Source organism: Penaeus monodon, chromosome 1 (assembly GCF_015228065.2).
Source record: "Penaeus monodon isolate SGIC_2016 chromosome 1, NSTDA_Pmon_1, whole genome shotgun sequence".
NCBI lineage: Eukaryota > Metazoa > Arthropoda > Malacostraca > Decapoda > Penaeidae > Penaeus > Penaeus monodon.
In genome coordinates, this window is record NC_051386.1 from 25669217 (window position 1) to 25689216 (window position 20000).

The following is a 20000-nucleotide window of genomic DNA, read 5'->3' on the forward strand; positions in this document are numbered from 1 at the left end:
CCCTAATGGGAGATACAGAGGCAGCTGTGGGAAGAGCAGCGTCGCAAGAACCGCGAGGAGGAAGACATCGGGAGCAGAGCAAGCGCTATGGAAGGAACGTGGTCCCTGCTTTGGCCGTGCTCTGGCCCCTCCTTTACGCAAGAGAAGCCGTCGTCCGGGAAATTCTATGTTAAACTCCCGGAGTAAACGCGGCCAGAGGAGCGACTGACCACAGAGTCGCACCTGGGACGCGATCCGTCTGTCCAAAGAACCGCGCATCGGGAAACATTGTCGCAAGACGGACAAAAAGCGTGGGAAACGTCCCGGGAAGGCCGTCGGAATAGGCGGCGCGGTCGAGGAAGCTCACCGACGATGAACCACGACGCGACTGCACGAAGTCGAGGAATTAGCCGCCGTTGCATGTTCCTCTTGTACCACTGTTAGGTGCGGTATGTGCATCGCCGAACGAACCAGTTGGCGTGGGATGCCCTCCCAAGGATATGGTGGGCATCGGGCTGTCAGAGGAGCTAACCAGACGCCCCGGGGGAGCGCGCCTGGCCCAGACTAGGCCTGGAAGGCCAACCCTGCCCAGACGCGCGTAGGAACCGCCTTGTCCAGGACAACCAGAGGCATTGCCTGCTAAGGCGCGCAGGGACGAAATTGCCTGCGCGAACGCGCAAGGAGGAAGTCACTGGTGGGTGCGGAATATGCGCCCGAACCGACCAAGTTTGGCGTGGGAATGCCCGCCCCATGAATTGGTGGGTTCAAACTCTGGAGGAGTTGCACGCCCCGAGGATTACCCTGGAGGAGCTGCAAGCCCAGGAAGGACCTGGAGGAACTACCTGCCAAGGATACCCGGAGGAGCTGCTGCCCATGAAGGACCAGAGGCATCCTACCTGCCGAGAGGACGGCAGGAGGAGCAACTGGTTTGTGTGCAGGAACGTGCACCCGAACGACAGTTTGGCGTGGATGCCTGCCCACGGGTCTGGTGGGCCATCGAGACTGCCGAGGACCATGTCCAAGGACTTCCGCCGGAGTGCGCCTACCGAGAGAGGTACCGGGAGTAGAGGACTGGTGGAGAGTAACTGTGTAGCAATATGATGGAGGCGGGACCGTGATCGCCAGGAAGAGTGTGGTGGACGAAAGGCAGTCCTGGGCCACATCACCGCTGGATGTAGGACCTCGGAGCCTCGGTCTAAGGCACTCGCAGGTTGTGGCTCTCAGAAAATAATCTCCATTCTTCTTTGGAAGATTATTGTTGAAGAAAGAAAGGAGAATTATTCGTAACTGCGAGATTACCCTGGACCCTTCGCCGATGTGTTTGCCTCACTCCGAGCTGCGGCTTAGTCCTCTTTCCGATTGGCTCGTACCCTCGTGAGGAACGAGGGTACGGGCCTTTACAATCTGCGCGGTGCAATAATGGAGTACAAGCAAAAATTATCAGTTGTCTCGTGACTTTGACCTGTTTGCTCCCTTCCGCATGTGACCTGCCTGCCCGCTGGATCTTTTTCTCTCATTTCTGTTTGTACATATATGTTATGTGTAGTATTAATTGTATGTGTGTATACAAAACCACACACACCACACATATATATATATCTATATATATATATATATATATAAATATATATATATATTTATATGTATCGTGTATATATATATTATCTATATATATATAATATATCTATTATATTATATATATATATATATATATGTGTGTGTGTGTGTGTGTGTGTATGTGTGATACATATATAAATAAATATATATATATAGTATATATGATATATCATATTATATATATATATATATATATATTACAACCATATATAATATACCTATTCATATTTTACACTTTAGTTCATATTCATATATATATATATATACTATATATATATATATATATATATATATTATTATAATAATATAGATATATATATATATGTGTGTTGTGTGTGTGTGTTTTTGGGTGTGTGTGTGTATGTGTGGTATATAATAATAATTAGTATATATAGAATTTATATAATTTATATATATATATACACACACATATATATACATAGTACATATTTTGTACACTCTAGTTGCATATGCATATATAATATATTATATATATAATATATATATTATATATATAATATTATATATATATAATATATATATATATCTGGGATCGTTAGCTTGATATAGAAATATTTTTTTTAAAACATAACAAAATATAATACAAATGCTGCAGAAACCTTACCTGGTGTTGACGTTTCATCACCAAAGAAAAAGTATTGCAGGTTGTACGTTTCCTCTAGCTCTTTTGCATGCTTCACGACATCGCTAAACTCGTGTTGTAGACCTATGGAACTAACGTCACTTACAACCGTCCTCGATAACATGATGCGTTGTGGTTTAGAGTTTTTTGCAATGGCGAACCGATTCAGAAGGTTCCTGTTTGAATTAATGTGGGAGTCAAATATCTGTTTTCTACTTTCCCAAATAAACAAATGTTGAAATCTATGCAAATAGTTTAACCTAGAGGGTATCTGAAATCAGTTGTGGTTAAAATTTGGTATTTATATACAATACCGTAATGAGGAACAAACTCCATAACTTAAAAAGTTATAAATGTTGGCATTGGTTTCCTTACTTCGTCATTTCCTTGACGTCTTGTATTATCTCGTTTCGATGTTTCTGAGGCCTTACTTCAACGGCGTATTTACTAAAATTGTTATCAATGGAAGCAACTTAGCTGCCATGAGGGTGTTCTTGCATCCCCAGCCGATGGGTGATTGACATCAGAACCCATTACGCATCAGACTTCGTTTCAATCACTGAAGGGGTCGCATTAATTTCATGTAATTCCTGAGTCCCAAACTTTTTTGTTTACATGGACACATTAGTTCCTATGATACCGTGTACTCTGTGCCAAGTGGAAAGGCTCATACCCACTCAAGAATGGATAGAAAAAAATGTAACTCTGAAGGGCCTTATAAGTAAAAGTGATGGAGGGGCTTTTTGTGTGCGGGGCTGTACATCTGAATAGATGAGCATTATAGGGCTAAGTTAGCTGCCCGGCTTTTGGGCAGATATGATATTAAATCAATTTCTAATCTATAGTAACTCAGGTTACCCATGCAAGAGAGCGTGAAGGAAGTTGAAATAAGCTTGTGTGAGTTATATAAAGAAAATTCTTTTTCTTACAGATTGGTTATAAAGAAAAGTTTTTGTTCTTACCTAGTTATTTATAAGTTTTCTTGTGTCTTACCGACTTGTTTCAAGTTTTCGATTGATTTGATGACACCGGGATCGAATCATATCTAATTGCGAGCAGTTATTATCATAAGAAGCATCATTCATTTGGGTAGTTTGAATCAAGGGAATCATTTACGTTTATCATGAAAAGTATTTATGCTACCCTAATGTGCCATTACCAAGTTGACGCTTACTAAAACTCTGTTACCATTCAAGAAACTGAAAAGGAGCAACTCTGAAGGTTTCCTTTAGTTCTGTCTTTTTGTTGTTATGACCTAAGGCTTTTTGTGGCATCTCCGAAACCCTCTAACACTTTAATACATCCTCAAACATGATTGCTCTTCACGCACACATTATTGGAACCTGTTGAAGGATAAGTCCGATATGCGAAGCTTAGCCTCGCCCAGGCTTTGCCCATGAGGGAGCCCGCCTGTGTGTCGACTAATGCCGACTCGCTCACGTGGGTCCAAATGGTGCTGACTCGGCTGAACCTAATCTTACCACGCCGTGGTGCCATCCACAACAGTAAACCGCCATGCGAACAAATTGCAACTTCCTCCCCTGGGCGGGGCGCGACCGCCGACCCCTTGGATGAGAGGCCAACACGTACCACTGTACTATCCCGGAGGCTAACCTGTTGAACATTCCTCTGCCCTTATACAAATTGATACATCACCTAGCCAATGAGAGTGATATTTTCCGAAAATTTTCAGCAGTTTCATATGAGATTTATATTTCTATTGATTACTACATATTGCATTTCCTGATTCAACGTCCTGTTATCAGTGTACACACACAAAAATATATATATATGAATATATATATTATACTATATATATATATATATATATATATAACTATATATTAACAGAATCCCAAATAACATCTTTACTCTATATGGGTAAAATTTGAAGTAAATTCATGACAGTTGGTGAAACGTAGTCAAGAATTGCCAACGAGTCAGATGATTGTGGTATTGATGGATGAATGCCTTCATGAAAATTTTTTCTGTTCATCTCATGAAGATAACATTAAGTCTAAGAAAAATCACAACGCTATTTATCATGATCTATTTATATATCAAGGCAGTAACAAGTAAATGCCTGTAATCAATTGCTGTAATACGGTATGTAAACTTCAAGGGCACAAACCCACTTTCAACACTGATGTAATAAGAGAAAATATTAGTCTGAATCCTGAGAAATACATTGAGTTTCAACAGCCTTACGAAGCAAAGTGTTTAGTTTATAAACAATAAGTTCGAATATAACTGGGGACTTTTTCCATTTTACTCGAAGCTTTTTGCTTGGTAATGAAAATACAACCATATTTAAATTACTTTATTTTTTGCTATTAGCTTATTATTTGGTGAAATTCCGAACATACTTTTTTTTTTAACTTGTATGTCAGCACGAAATTCGACCGCGTGCAACATCAAATAAATGCACCAAAGGTTTTTATTTTTTTGTTTCAGAATGCTACAAACCCCTAGAATTACATTTATGTATCATGAGAGGGAAGACCGAAAGCCAAATTGTTTGGAGTGTACACTACCCTGTCATTTTCTGAACTTTTTAGAGACACAAGGACCCTCCAAGAATATGAATGCCATGGACCCCTTTCCGGAGACTATTCAATAAACACGACTTTCGTGCAATGTGTATAATGGCACTTTATTTACTATATTTGATATCTTAATACTATGTGAATAAACCCAAAACCTGGTAAAAAACCAATATTATTAAAAAAAAAAAGAAAAAACGAAGACTAATATAATGTGATTTTTATCTATCCTCACGGAGCCACTGAAACCCATCCATGGACCCCCTGGGGTCCAAGCACACCAGGTTAAAATCCCCTGGTCTACAGTAAAGTATGGACATCATTCCCGCCATTGCGATTCGAATCGAGTCAATCAATCTGATAATGAATCCGCAGGATTTCCTGCTCGACAACCATAATGAATGTACATGTATCTTGTTCACAAACGGTTTCAGCCAAGCGAATCATTTAATCAGAATCACACGCGAGTCAAATCGATCAGTTCACATGCTGTGGTGGTCGCAATTTTCGTCATCCGACAGAGTATACAATGCAGGTCGAGTTCCTCATTTAACTTGGTGCTGAACGACAATCTATATATGATCCTAGCATATTCCCGTTTTTGGTCTTTAAACAAAAAGAATACTTGATTATTCATCTATAGTTTTATTTTCATAGGTCATCATTGTTTGTTAGTGATTTTAATATTGAAATATTCTTGTTTAGAGACAGAATACAAGAATATGACATCACAACAAAGCAACTTTATTTATCTTTTGTGACACCATGGAATTTCTCATGTCACATTTGATGCCCTTGATGAGGACGAAAATTAAAAAACTTCAGTGGACATGAAATTCTCAGGAGAGCTGAAAAATGAGAGAACATGCAGCTTCCAACAATATGAAAGACTCAGTTCAGCTATTTCTGCTAAGCCTGCTGCCACACATGAATTGTCACCTGTGACAATTACTCATCACCAGCCAATGAGTATGTAAATCTATAGGAAAGACGCTAGATTGATACTTATTTCAGTTTTCAAAGAACACAATGAAGGCTCTCCTTCCTGCTTTCTTTCTGGTACACATTTCAAATTCTGCAAATCTATAAGTTTTGGTTATCAATGGCTGTAACCACCTTAAAAAAGGGCATCCTTTCCTAAGTCCAATTGCACACAGGATAATTTGGTTTCTTTTTCTCATAGCAGTCTAAGTCAACCCCCTACCTCTTGAAATATTCAGAAGACATTCTGATGAAGTTGTGAAACTTTTGGGTTCATTTACTCAAATCGGGATGGATGGCCAACAGACCAACATGAATCTCTTCATAATCTATGTCATGTACCCATTTTTGGGATCCCCCCAATCCCTTGCTCGTTGTTGTCAGGGGGAGGCTTAGGAGAACGGAAAACACTTGGGCCTAATGTATGGGAGCAAACCTTACCTTGGACCTCAGCCCCCGCCTCAGCTAATTTTGCATGTTTTTTTCTTCTCCCCCTTTCTTTTCCTTCTTTTCTTCATCCCCTTCTTCTGTTCACGTTCTATGGTGTGAGAGCCATGCTGAAAGGATGAAAGGCTGGCTTTGTGTCAGGCATGAATCCCCTCCGGGACCATAGGGCATGGTATTCCTTTGGTTAATTGCCTAGCTGTTACCGTTTGTTTCTCCTTAAGGCTTGCCCCTTCCTCGCTAGCCTATCTGAATTTTATTCACTGGGTTTCCTGACCTTGGCTCCAACCACTGACACTAACAATCCCTCCTCAATGTTTGTGGTTAACTCGATCTATTCCGAATCATCCCCCCAGGTCATTACTCAACCTTCAGAATACACCTATCCTCTCTCCCAACATCCTTTACTCCATTTCCTGCTACACAGTCTTCTTCACTGTCTTCTGTCACTCCCCCTTATTTCTACTCTAGGAGGACTCATCAGACTGTAAAGACTGCCTTGCCCAACCATACCAACCCTTTCGCCGGTCAATGTCAGAATGTTGGCATTTTGGCCACTCAACCAACAGTCCTCCCGACCCACTGCCTTCTCTGTACCCAATCTGACCGTTCAATTCTCTACTCAGTCCCGCCATGTGTGCAATTGTGGTGAGCCCCCACAATTGCGCACATGCCAATGTTATTTTTATGGAGCTGCCCCCCCCCCCCGCCCTGTTAACAAGCTCAAATCTGAGGTAACAGTTCTCAGATTCAAACTAGGCCTCACTCTATGTGAGGCCAGACAAGAAGCACGTCAATGGTTTTTCTTTTTCTACCTATTCCAAAACTGTACTTTGCTCCGCTCCCCTCCCATCTTCTCAAAAAGTCTCAGCATCTCTCCTAGTATCTCATTCCTCTATCCTGAACCCTCCTACCCCTCCTCCCTCTCCCCCCCACTCAAATTCCTTTCCAGTCTAAATTCGGATACTCCAATCTCTACTACCTTTCCTATACCTAACCTACACCTCACTCTAACCTTTTGCATTAACCATCTAACGTTTTAGTCCATCTACTCCTACCACATCGTCTCTACACCCACCTCATCCCTCTTCCTCTTCGAACATCTATTTCCCATCTTCTCCACATAAGAAACTTTGTTTCTCACACTGTCGCCCTGACCAAGAGCATTGGCTCCACCTTACTTATCCACCCTCTATTCCTATTATTCGCTCTACATTTACAGTTAATTTGTCGATATCCATCCTCCTCCTCCTCCTCCGGTATGCTCCCTCTCCCCTCTTCCTCCCTCCCCCAACCCCCTCCCATTATCCTTAGCAATTCCCACCTGATGCTAAACATGAGTCCCTTATGTCACACTATGTCCTCTGGTCCCTCTCCTCCTACATTCTTCCCGACCTTCGGCCAACTGCTCTGTTTCCCTTATCTCATTCTCTGGATTTTTCTCCTTCACAACTACCATTTTTACTGCATTACCCTTTGATTTGTTTTCTTAATAGCTCTTTGCATTTTCCCTCATATAGTTACGCCTCCCGTTTCTCAGATACATATTCTCCATTTGATCTGATTGCCCTGTACCTTTAACCCTTTCTCCTTTTACAAATCCCCACTTATTACATTTTGCTTGTCCCTATATACTCTTTTCACTACCATTCTCTCCTACAGTATTCTACAACCCTCTGACATCCTTACCGTCTACTCCTAATTGTTAACTCCTTTGCACCCTCTTCACCCCAATAATTTACCATAGTGCTATATGACCTTTGATGTCTAGCACATTATTTTTTCTAATCATTAAACCATATTCGGTTCGACTGCGCTATGCCCCCTCCAGAAAAACGCAAGTAATTCGATGCTGCAAATTCCGCCGTGTTTTCTCAAAGGCATACTGAAATTGGCATTTGATTCTGATTTCTTTGGTGTGAACGCCATTGAAACCAAATTAATTGATTCGAAGGATTCTCCTTGATTTGGCTTGATATAGTTCGCTTTGTGTGAATGCAGTCTACTGTGTAAGTACAATTTTAACTCTAGACTTTTTTTCCTTTGCCCTTTTAGGTTATTACAAGATGAATAGGATGACAGAAATAAGAAAAAACAAATACCTAGATAACCGCAGTTTATTATTTATCCAATAACAAAGCACCGTCCTAATTAGTATATCCTTAAGTGGAGAATGCAATTCGTTAGAATCCTTTTCTCCTCAAGCTTCTCTGCTTTCACTAATATAAATCACACCCCCAACACACTTAAGCGGTGTACAAAAAGTAAATGACAGACCTTACTTAGACCAGTCTTGAATATTACAGTTGGCTGTACCTAGTGGTGGTCTTTTAGTGGGAACTCAACAAATATACTATGCCCTTAAAACCCAGGATATCAGATGTTGCCCTCTGCTCGAGACTTGCTGTTTCCATTACTGATAAGCTTATACTTATGAATGTATAGGGAGATCTAAACGAATTCTAAAACTGTCTTAGGTAACTACTAGGGAAAAGAAATTCCATGTAGTTTGAAACCATTCGTATATTCAGACCTTTGGGTGACCATCCGAATGGTTGGGTACCAATTCATGGTTCCCCAAGATAAAAAAACATTTTTAGACATGGAATCTCTTTTAACACCTGGGTTTGTAATTCTTGGGGTCATCTGGGGTTCCACACCCACTGCCGTACCAGCGTATCTGTGGTTTGGTAAGTCGCGTCACAAGACGAGCACCTTAGTCAGTTGTGATAATGTCCAACCATTAAATATGCTCCCACCCCATGTGTTGGCTTACTTCCCAATACTTCTGATCACACCATGTCCGCAGAACCATCTTGGAATCGATGCTTCTACTCCCCTAAACAGGGTATTCCTCACCTTTGCTGCTCTTTGTGGCAAAATACAGCTTCCATATATGACTCTTGGTGTATTTGTGATGAGTTTTTGCAAATGGACTTTTTGGTAACACTGATAATTCTTGCTTACTATCAAAGAATGACTGTGTAGAATACTAAATATCAATGAAAAAATTTAATGTACATATTCATATATAAATAGTATGAATATGATTAGCAATATATGTGTAGTTTGAGTAGTTCACATCAATTCGTAAGATTCATAGCGTTTGACCACCCCAACAAAGTTGCATAAGGAGAGGATTCTACCCAAATAAGCGTTTTGAAGAAAAAATGTTGGGTATTACTATCATCCTTTTGTCGTAAAAATGCTCGTGTGACCACTGTCTAAAGAAAATAACCAAGTTTTGATAATGGTGGCAAGGCCATGATTGCTTCAGTCCTTCAGTGTGGCATTCGATATTAATTAAATACAAAAGTTCTCTAGCCATTACACTGTGTAACTAATATTACATCCGGCAAAACCGGAGCAAATGAATTTTACATTCCCGATATGAATATATATATATTAATATATATATATATTATATATATATATATATATATATATAGATATATATATATATATATAATTTATATCTATATATATATATATATATATATATATATATCTTTTATATATATAGATATATATATATAATATATAATATATATATATATATATTATATATATATATATATATATATATATATATATATATATATATAAATATATATATATATATATATATTAATATAATATAATATATATATATATTATATATTATAATATTAATCTGATATATATAGATCATATCGGGAATGGTAAAATTCATTTGCTCCGGTTGCCGGATGTAATATTAATACACCAGTGTAACGGCTAGAGAACTTTTTGTATTTAATTAATATCAGGGGAATGCCACACTGAAGGACTGAAGCAATCATGCCTTGCCACATTATCACACTTGGTTATTTTCTTAGACAGTGTCCACGAGCATTTTTACAAAACAGGAGATAGTAATACCCAACATTTTTTCTTCAAAACGCTTATTTGGTAAATCCTCTCCTTAGGCACCTTTGTTGGTGGCTGGGTCAAACCTATGACATCTTAAGAATTGACCTGTTGACCTACTCAACTACACATATATTGCTAATCATATTTTCATACTAATTTATATATGAATACTGTACATTATAATTTTTTTTCATTCTTTTATTATTTCTACACAGTCCATTTTCTTTGATGTAAGCAAGAATTATCAGTGTTCCAAAAGTCCATCTTGTCAAAACTCATCACAAATCCACCACAAGATTCAGTATGGAAAGCTGTATTTTTGCACAAAGAGAGCAAAGGTGAAAGGAATTAACCCTTTTGGGGGATTTAGAAGCCTCGATTTCAGATGGTTCTGCTGTACCTTGTTGTGAGCAGCAAGTGGTAAGTAGCCAACACATGGGTTGGAGGCATATTTAATGTTGACATTATCACACACTGAATAAAGGTGCTCGTGTACCGACTTTACCAAACGCACAGATATGCCCGGTACGGCAGTGGTTGTGGAACCCAGCTGACCCCCAAGAGTTACAACCCGGTAGCTTAGAAGAGACTTCCATTTCTCAAATGTTTTTTTTTATCTTGGGGACCATGAAATTGGTACCCACCATCGATTTCACTCCAAAAGGTCTGAATATACGAATGTGTTTTCAACTACATGGAATTTTCTTTCCCAGTAGTTACTAAGACAGTTTTTAGAATTCGTTTAGCCTCTCCCTTTACCTCCTAGTACGAAGCTTTCATTAATGGAATCTGCAAGTCTCGTGCAGAGGGCACATCATGATTCCTGTCGTTTCAGGCATAGTAATCTTTGTTGTGAGTTCCCACTAAAGTACCAACCACTAGTTACGCCAACTGTAATTTCAAGGAATGTTCTAATAAGGCTTGTCATTTCTTTTTGTAACCGCTTAGTGGGTGTGAGGGGGTGTTGATTTGATATAGTGTAGCAGAGAGCTTAGAGGAGACAAAGGATTCTAACGCATTCGCATTCATTAAGGATATACTAATTAGGGACGGTGCTTTTGTTTATTTGGATAAAAAATAAACTGCCGGTTATCTATGTATTTGTTTTTTCTTATTTCTGTCATCTTATTCATCTTGTAATTACACCTAAAGGGCAAAGGAAAAAAGTCCTAGAGTTAAAATTGTATTACACAGTAGACTGCATTCACACAAAGCGAACTATATCAAGCCAAATCAAGGAGAATCCTTCGAATCAATTAATTTGGTTTCAATGGCGTTTCACACCAAAGAACTCAGAACAAATGCCATTTTCAGTTTTTATGCCTTTGAGAAACATGGGCGAATTTGCAGTCATCGAATTACTTGCGTTTTTCTGGAGGTGGCATAAGCGCAGTCGAACCCGAATATGGTTAATGATTAGAAAAAATAAATGTGCTACACACCAAAGGTCATATAGCACTATGGGTAAATTATTGGTGAAGATGGTGCAACTGAGTTAACAATTAGGATTAGACGTTAGATGTCAGAGGTTGTAAATACGTAGGAGATAATGGTAGTGAAAGAGTTATATGGGAGAAAAAGGGGGGTGGGGAAAGCAATGTAATAAGTGGGGATTTGTAAAAGGAGAAAGGTTAAGGGTACGGCCATCAGAATCAAATGGAGAATATGTATCTGAGACCCGTGGAGAGTAACTATATGTGAAAACTGCAAAAGATCTATTAAGAAACAATCAAGGGTAATGCAAAGTAAATGGTAGTTTAGAAGGAGAAAAATCCAGAGAATGGATCGGGAACAGAGCCAGTTGGCGAAGTGTCGGTAAGCAATTCAGGAGGAGATGGATCCGGGGACATTGTTGTGACATAAGGGAATCATGTTAGCTCCATGTGGGGATGCTAAGGATAATGGGGATGGGGTGCCTTGGGGGAGGGGGAGGAAGAGGGTAGAGGGACTACAGGGAAGAGGAGGCAGGAGGATTGATATCCGAATACTGTAAATGTAGAGCGAATAGAATAGAGGGTGCTAATTAAGTGAGCATTCTCATTGGGCATTGGGAAGTCTGAGAAACAAAGTTTTTCTTATTTGGAGAGAGGGAATAGATGTTCGAAGACAAGGGAGAGGTTGGTGTAGGAGACGATGTGGTAAGGAGAAGAATGACTAAACTTTTAAGATTGGTCTGAATGCAAAAGGTAAGTGAGGGGAGGTTGGTACCAGGAAAGTAGTAGAGATTGGAGTATCCGAATTTAGAACTGGAAAAGGATTTGATTGGGGGGAGAGGGAGGAGGGGTAGGAGGGTTCAGATATAGGAATGAGAATACTATGAGAGATCTGAGACTTTTTGATAAGACTGGGAGTGAGCGGAGCAAAGTACAGTTTTGGATAGGTAGAAAAAAGAAAACCATTGACGTGCTTCTTGTCTGGCCTCACTAGAGTGAGGCCCTAGTCTGAATCTGAGACTGTTACCTCAGATTTGAGCTTTGTAAGCAGGGCAGCTCCATAAATACATTGGCTGTGTGCCATTGTGGTGGCCCCTCCACCCCCCCCACACAATTGCACACATGCCGGGACTAGTGAGCATTTGAACGGTCAGATTTGGGTACATAGAAGGCATGGGTCGTGGAGTGACTGTTTTTGGTTGAGTGGCCAAAATGCCAACATTTCTGACATTGACCGGGACGGGTTGATATGGTTGTGCCAGGCAGTCTTTTACAGTCTGATGAGTCCTCCTAGAAGTATAAATAAGGGGGATTGACAGAAGACAGTGAAGAGGGGGAGACTGTGTAGTCAGGAAAATGGAGTAAAGGATGTTGGGAGAGAGGATAGGTGTATTCTGAAGGTTGAGTAATGACCTGGGGGGATGATTCGGAATAGATCGAGTTAACCACAAACATTGAGGAGGGATTGTTAGTGTCAGTGGTTGGAGCCAAGGTCAGGAAACCAGTGAAATAAAATTCAGATAGGCTAGGCTTATGAAGGGGCAAGCCTTAAGGAGAACAACGGTAACAGCTATGCAATTAACCAAGGAATACCATGCCCATGGCACTCCCGGAGGTGGGTTCATGCCTGACACAAAGCCAGCCTTTCATCCTTTCAGCATGGCTCTCACACCATAGAACGTGAAGAGAAGAAGGGGATGAAGAAAAGAAGGAAAAGAAAGGGGGAGAAGAAAAAAACATGCAAAATTAGCTGAGGCGGGGGCTGAGGTCCAAGGTAAGGTTTGCTCCCATACATTAGGCCCAAGTTTCCGTCTCCTAAGCCTCCCCATGACAACAACGAGCAAGGGATTGGGGGGATCCCAAAAATGGGTACATGAACAGATTATGAAGAGATCTCATTTTGGTCTGTTGGCCATCCATTCCCCGATTTGGTAAATGACCCCCAAAAGTTTCACAACTTCATCAGAATGTCTTCTGAATATTTCAAGAAGGTAGGGGAGTTGACTTAGCCTGCTATGAGAAAAAGAAACCAATTATCCTTGTGCAATGGGAACTTGAGGAAAGGATGCCCTTTTTAAGGTGTTATCAGCCATGATAACCAACTTTAGATTTGCAGAATTTGAAATGTGTGGTACAGAACGAAAGCAGGAGGAGAGCCTTTAATTTTTTTCTTTGAAAACTGAAATAAAGTATCAATCTAGCGTCTTTCCCTAAGATTTACATACTCATTGGCTGGTTGATGATAATTGTCCACATTGACAATCTGTGTGGCAGCGGCTAGCAGAAATATCTGCACTGAGTCGTTCATATTTGTTGGAAGCTCCTGTTCTCTCATTTTTTCAGCTCTCCTGATAATTTCATGTCCACTGAAGTTTTTTAAATTTCCGTCCTTCATCAAGGTCTCACATGTACATGAGAAATTCATGGTGTCACAAAAAGATAAATAAAAGTTGACTTTGTTGCTGATGTCATATTTCCTTGTATCTGATTCTTTAAAACAAGATATATTTTCATATTAAAAATCACTAACGACACAATGATTGACCTATTGGAAATAAAACTATAGATGAATAATCAAGTATTCATTTTGTTTAAAGACAAAAAGGGAATTATGCTAGGATAATATATAGATTGTCGTTCATGCACCAAGTTAAATGAGGAACTCGACCTGCATTGTGATACTCTGTCTGGACTGACGAAAATTGCGACCACCCACCGATCATGGGGAACTGATTCGATTTGACTCGATGTGATCCTGATTTAAATATTCGCTTGGCGCAAACCGTTTCTGACAGATACATGTACATTTATATGGTTTTTCGAGCATGAAATCCTGCGGATTCATTATTCAGATTGATTTGACTCGATTCGAATCGCATAGCGGGAATGCTGCTCCATACATTACTGTGACCAGGGATTTTTAACCTGTGTGACTTGGACCCCCCAGTGGTCCTGGATGGTTTCAGTGGCTCCGTGAGGATCAGATAAATCACCATTTATATTAGGTCTTCTTTTTTTTTTTCTTTTTTTTTAATAATACTTTGTTTAACCAGTTTTTTTGTTTATTCCCATATGTATAAGATTAACAAATATAGTAAATAAGTTGCATTATACACATTGCACGCAAAAGTCGTGTTTTGATGTGAATAGTTTCTCCGGAAAGGGGTCCATGGCATTCATATTCTTGGAGGGGTCCTGTCCTTAAAAAGTTCAGAAATCGAACGGTAGTGTACAACTCCTAAGAAATTTGGCTTTCGTTCTTCCCTTCACTCATGATAATTAAATGTCAATATCTAGAGTATTGTAGCATTCTGATCAAAAAAAAAACGTTGGTGCATTATTTGATGTTGCCTCGCGTCGAATTTCGTGCTGACATACAAGTTAAAAAAAAAAGTTATATTTCGGAATTTTCACAATAAATAAGCTAATAGAAAAAATAAAGTAATTAATATGTTTGTATTTTAATTACAAGCAAAGCTTCGAGTTAAAATGGAAAAAGTAACCAGTCTACTCTCTAAATTATTGTTTTATACACTCCACCCTTTGCTTCGTAAGGCTGTTGAACCTCAGTGTATTTCTCAGATTCAGACTAATATTTTCTCTCTTATTACATCAGTTGTTGAAAGTGGAGTTGTTTGCTTGAGTTTACATACAGTATTACCAGCATTGATTAACAGGCATTTCTTGTTACTGCCTGTGTATATACGATCATGATAAATAGCTTGTTTGATTTTTCTTAGACTGTAATGTTATATCATACAATGAAAAGAAAAAATTTTTTTCATGAAGTCATTCATCCAGCAATACCACATCATATGTACTCGTTGGCCAATTCTTACTAAGTTTCCACCAACTGTCATGATTTACTTCAAATTTTACCCATAAGAGTAAAATGTATTTGGTATTCTGTTAATATATATATATATATATATAATATATATATATATAATATATTATATATATAATATAATATTTGTGTGTGTGACACTGATAACAACGTTTGAATCATGAAAATGCAATATGATAGTAATCAATAGAAATATAAATCCCATCTGAAACTGCTGAAATATTTATCGAAAATATCACTCTCTTGGCTATTGATGTATCAATTTGTATAAGGGAGAGAGAATGTTTCACAGTTAGCCTCCGGGCTAGTACAGTGTTAACGTGTGGGCCTCTCATCCAAGTGGTCGGCGGTTGCGCCCCGCCCAGGGCGGTGAGAAGTTGCAATTGTCCTGGAGGTTACTGTTGTGCTGGGCACCACGGCGGGTAAAGGATTAGGCTTCAGCCGATCAGCACCATTTGAACCACGTGAGCGGAGTGGCATTAGTCGACACACAGGCCTGGCTCCCTCATGGCATAGCCTGGGCGAGGCTAAGCTTCGTCATATCGGACTTATCCTCAACATGTTCTCAATAATGTGTGCGTGAAGATCAATCTGTTGAGATGTATTAAAGTGTTAGAGGGTTTCGGAGATTCACAAAAGCTTAGGTCATAACAACAAAAAGACAGAACTAAAGGAAACCTTCAGGAGTTGCCTCCTTTTCAGTTTCTGAATGGTAACATCGTTTTAGAAATCGTCAACTTGCTGTAATGCCCTTAGGGTAGCATAAATACTTTTCATGATAAACGTAAATGATCCCCCTGATTTCAACTACCCAAATGAATTGATGCTTCTTATGATATAACTGCTCGCATTACTAATATGATTCGTTCCCGGTGTTCTCAATCAATGAAAACTTGAAAAAGTTCGGTAAGAACAAAACCTTTATAAATAAACTATGTAAGAACAAAACTTTTCTTTATAAACAATTCTGTAGAGACCAAGATTTTCTTTATATAACCGCAACACACGCCTTAATTTAACTTCCTTCACGCTCGTCTTGGGCATGGTAACCTGATGTTACTATAGATAGAATTATTTTAATCATCATATGCCCCAAAGGCCGGTTTTAGCTAACTACCCTATAAATTGCTCAATCTGATTCAGATGTACACCCCGCACACAAAAAGCCCTCCTCCCTTCTTACTTATAATGCCCTTCCGCAGTTTCCATTTTTTTCCCTATCCCTTCTTGAGTTTGGGTATGAGCTTTCCACTTGCATCATGGTCCCCTGTATCATAGAGGAACTAATTTTTCCCATGTAACAAAAAAGTTGGGACTCAGGAATTACATGAAAATTAATGCGACCCTTTCAGCTATTAAACGAATCTGATGGTAATGGTGCTGATGTCAATCACCCATCGGCCTGGGGATGCCAGAACACCCTCCATGGCAGCTATATGTTTCTTCCATTATAACAATTTTAGTAAATACGCCGTTTGAAGTAAGGCTCAGAAACATCGAAACGAGATATACAATACGTCAAAGATGACGAGTAAGGAACCCATGCCAACATTATAACTTTTTAATTTATGGAGTTTTGTCTCCTCATTACTGTATTGTAATAATATACCAATATTTTAACCCACAACTGATTTCAGATACCTCTAGTGTTAACTATTCTGCATAGATTTCAACATTGTTTACTTTGTGAAGTAGAAACAGATATTTGACTCTCCATTAATTCAAACAGGAACCTTCTTGAAATCGGTCTCCATTGCAAACAACTCTAAACCACAACGCAGCATCGTTTATCGAGACGGTTGTAATGACGTTCAGTTCCATCAGTTCTACACACGAGTTTCTAGCGATCGTGAAGCATGCAAGAGCTAGAGGAACGTACAAACCTGCAATTACTTTTCCGTTTGGTGATGAAACGTCACCACACAGGTATAGGTTTCTGTCAGCATTTGTATATTATTTTTGTTATGTTTAAAAAAATATTTCTATATAGACTACGATCCCATATATATATATATATATATATATTAATATATAGTATATAATGATATATAGAAAGAATAGTATATATATATATTATGACATATGCAACTAGATGTACAAATATGTAGATATGTATATAGATGTGTGTGTATTTATATATATCATATATATATATATATCTACTATATATTTATTTATTTATACACACATCCACACAACACACACACACACCACACACACACACACACATATATATATATATATATATTATATATATATATATATATATATATATATATATATATATATATATATTATGCATATGCAACTAAAGTGTACAAATATGTAATATTGTCTATAATATATATGGTGTGTATATATATATATATTATTCTATATATATATATATATATATATATATATATATATATTTATTTATTTATTTATACACACATACAACACACCACACCACACACATATAATATATAATATATATCTATCTCTTTATATATATATATATATAATATATATATATTACATATACATATATATAAGTATATATATTAGATTATTATATATAATTATATATATATATATGTGTGTGTGTGTGTGTGTGTTTTGTATACACAATACACATACACATACACCATAACATAATAATGTAGCAAACAGACAATGATGAAAAGAGCCAGCGGGGCAGGCGGGTCACATGCGGAAGGGAGCAAACAGGTCAAAGTCACGAGACAACTGCATAATTTTTGCCTTGTCTGGGCTCCATTTTATGCACCCGCCGATGTAAGGCCGAATACCCTCGTTCCTCACGAGTTTACGAGCCATCGGAAGGACCCTTAAGCTCGCCGCTCGGATTGAGGCAAACATCGCGAAGGTCAGGTAACATCTTGGGCAGTTACGACTATCTCCTTTCTTTCTTCAAATAATCTCCCAGAAGAATTGGAGATTATTTTCTGAGATCCACAACTGCGATGATCCTAGACCGAGCTCCAGTTCCTACATCCAGCGGTGATGTGGCCCCAGGATCCTGCCTTTCCTTCACCGCACACTCTTCCGGCGATCACGGTCCTGCCTTCCGTCAGACTTGCTAAACCTTTACCTCCTCCACCGTCCCTATAACCCTCCGGTACCTTCTCCTCGGTAGGCAGCTCCTCCGGCAAGTCCTTGACATGTCCTCCGGCAGTCTGATGCCCCACCAGACCCTTGGGCAGGCATCCCACGCCAACTGGTCCGTTCGGGTGCACTTCCTGCACAACACCAGTTGCTTCCTCTGCGCGTCCTCGCAGGTAAATCCTCTGGGTCCTTCCTGGGCATGCAGCTCCTCCAGGTATCCTTGGCAGGTAGTTCCTCCAGTCCTTCCTGGCTTGCAGCTCTCCAGGGTATCCTCGGCGTGCAACTCCTCCGCAGTATGATACCCACCAATCCTCGGTCGGCATCCCACGCCAACTGGTCGTTCGGGCGCTATTCCGCACCCACCAGTTGCTCCCTCAGTTGCGCGTTCTCGCAGGCAATCGTCCTGCGCGCTCTTAGCAGGCATGCCTCCTGCGTGTCCGGACAGGCGGCTCCTCCGGCGCGTCTGGGCAGGTGGCCTTCCGGCGCGTCTGCGCAGGCGGCTCCCCGGTGCTCCTGGTTATCTCCGCTGACAGCCATATGCCCACCATATCCTTGGGGGGCATCCCCCCCAAAATGGTTTTTGGGTGCAATCCCCCCCCCTACCAGTGGTACGGGGCGACAGCAAGGGGGGCTAATTCCCCCACTTCGTGCGTCGCTGTCGGGTTTTCATCGTGGGGCAAAAGCTTCCTCGACCGCGCCTGCCTTTTCCGACGGCCTTTCCCCCGGGATTTCCTACCTTTTGTCCGTTTTTTGCGAAAAGTTTCCCGCTGCGAGGGTTTCTTTGGAAGACGATCGCGTCCGGTGCGACTTTTGGGGTCAGTCGCTCCTCTGGCCAGCGTTCTTTTCCCCGGGGTTTCACAAAATTCCCACGCGTGCTCTTTTGGGAAAGGGAGGGCCAGAGAAAGGCCCAAAAGCAGGGACCACGTTCTCCTAGCGTTGCTTGCCCCCCGTGTTTTCCCCTCCCCCGGGGGTTCTTGCGACGCTGCTTTTCCCCACAGCTCCTCTGTATCTCCCATTTCCGGTAGTACGAGCAGCTGCTCGCGTTGATCCTCCTTCCCTTATTTAATTTAAAAAGGCCATGCTTCGGGCCAGCCGTTACCTTCTTGAAAGTATTCCCTCATTTTCCCGTTTTCCAAACCGTCTGATCAAAGTGAGATAGAGGACCGGGGGTCAGGCGAGGTCACAGGGGGAAAGGGAGCACACAGGGTTAAAAACACGGGACACTGCATAATTTTGAAAAGGGTCCCTTTTTGCACCCCGCCGTGTAAAAGGGCCCCATACCCTCGTTCCTCACGGGTGTACGATCCAACGGGAAGCCCCCGGCGCTCGGGTGAGATAAAAATTCGGCGAAGGTCCGGGTAATCTTGCAATTGGACAATATATATTAAAATATATATATATATATATTATATAATAAGTGTGTTCTTTAATTTATATATATTTTCTATTTATATATATATATATAAATATATTAAATAAATATATTTTATATTTATATATATATAATATTTATATAA